The sequence below is a fragment of the Gavialis gangeticus genome, unplaced genomic scaffold (genome assembly GCF_001723915.1).
Source record: "Gavialis gangeticus isolate Ggan-Ray unplaced genomic scaffold, GavGan_comp1, whole genome shotgun sequence".
NCBI lineage: Eukaryota > Metazoa > Chordata > Crocodylia > Gavialidae > Gavialis > Gavialis gangeticus.
Window position 1 is genome coordinate 4,070,287 of NW_017729002.1, and position 1,958 is coordinate 4,072,244.

Sequence of the window (1,958 nt, forward strand, 5' to 3'; positions counted from 1 at the left end):
AATGGATATACCTGTTTTTTAGAAACAGTTTTCTTGAGCCACTGTTTCCTACCGTCAGTGAGTAAAGGATGTAGACAGTAGGGCTGTGTGAAACAGGCCCTACTCAATTCAGATTCGGCTCTGATTCCATTCAGCCAAATCTGAATCTGAAGATTCGATGCTGATTCGGTGAATCAGCGATTTGGACACAGGCATAGCTTTAAAAGTTTTTTTTCTACGTACCTTGAGTTAGCAACGTGGCTCGTGATCAGTGTGGTGCTGGGGCAGATGAAGCATCCCACAGGAGCGTTGGGGGTGCTCTCCAGCATGCTCAGCAGTGAACCCAGAAGTACTTCCAGCAGCAGAAGTACTTCCAGTCCACTTCTGCGTCTGCCAGGGAGTGTGCTGTCCCCGCCCCGTGTCCTCCTAGCTCAGCAATCAGCCACAGGGGGACACCAGGTGCCCCCCCAGACCCAGAAGGCACCAGTCGCCAAGCCGGGGGGGCACGAGGCCCCCCTGCACGCTCCCTGGTGGACCAGGAAGTGAACCAGACATGCTTCTGGTCCACTTCTGGGTCTGCTGCTGAGCGCACTGGGGAGTCCCCCTTGCTTCTGTGTGATGCTGCATCTGCCCCAGCACTGCAGTGTTCAGAGCCCCTGCTACCGAGAGTTATGTAGAAAAAACATTTAAAGCTGTATCTACATTTGAATCACTGAAATGTCCGAATCTCTCTGAATCGATTCAGAGGGTTCTGAATTGATTCAGAGAGATTAAAGGGTCCTCTGATTTGATTTGGATTTGGAGATTTGGCCACTGAATGGGGCCAAATATCCACCAAATCAAATCGGAGACCGAAGCTTCGCACAGCCCTAGTAGACAGCCTCTAGTGGGGTACATAATAAAACAGAAACAACAGCATAAATTACACCTGCATCTTTTCCTGCTATTGAAAGTGACTGTAGTTCCTAGACAGCAATGACCAAATCATGAAAAAGATCAAAGTTTTTCTGTAAATGAAGTGTGTTATTTCCCAAATATTTTCTGCCAGAAACCTATTACCTATGTAAAGTTCTTTAGCCTTTCCTTTTCAAATGACAAAGTGATTCTAATTGCATTTCTGTCCTGAAGAAATTTTGCAGCTAAAGAAAATTCAGTCCTTCAGTTTGAAGCTGACAGAATCCATGAAGGCAGCTGTATTGTTCTTGTAATCTTAAAAAAAAACCAGATGGAGAAATAAAAATAACAAAAAACAAAGGTAAGTCCTTACTGCTGCTAACAGGAAAAACAACAAAAGGGCTTGTCAGGTGCAGATTGCAGTTCAGCCTCCCTTGGGCTTGCAGTCCCATGGTTAATAAGGCAAGAGCTCTTCACAAGTGGAAACTACAGTTCTGTCAGAAATGCTCAAATGTGCTTGTAATCAAATAGAATTCTCAACATGATTTCCTTTATTCTTTATATGAGAAACCTACGTGCACAGTGTGGCAGATCTCTTGATCATCCAACCAGGTTCATTGAAAATGATGAAAATACTTATTGTCAAATAAAATGTGCATAATAAGGCATGTTCTCAATGATGTCTTTTTTAACTTGCAGTAAGGCAAGAAAAATGTTTAGCTCACTCAGTACAAAGTTATTTTCCTCATTCAGTCTGGAATAAAAAGTGAATGACTGTTCACTTGCTTATCAGTTCAATCTGCGCAGCTTAGACTAACCTGCAAAGACTGAACTAATTCAGCCTGAGGCTTTTTGACTGTCTGTACTTAGCCACTGAAATGGGATCGTTCCAACTTGCAAATAAAGCATAGCCTTTAGACTCTAGTCCTAGAGAGTCTCAATATTATCCTACCTCAGAAACAGAATGTTATATATGAAACCTACTGAATTTTGCAGACTGCTGTATGGAACAGGATGGCATCTGAGGGCTGCTGTAATCCCCACTAGTGACTGCCTCAATCCTGTCTGGCTCCTGTTCCATCCTC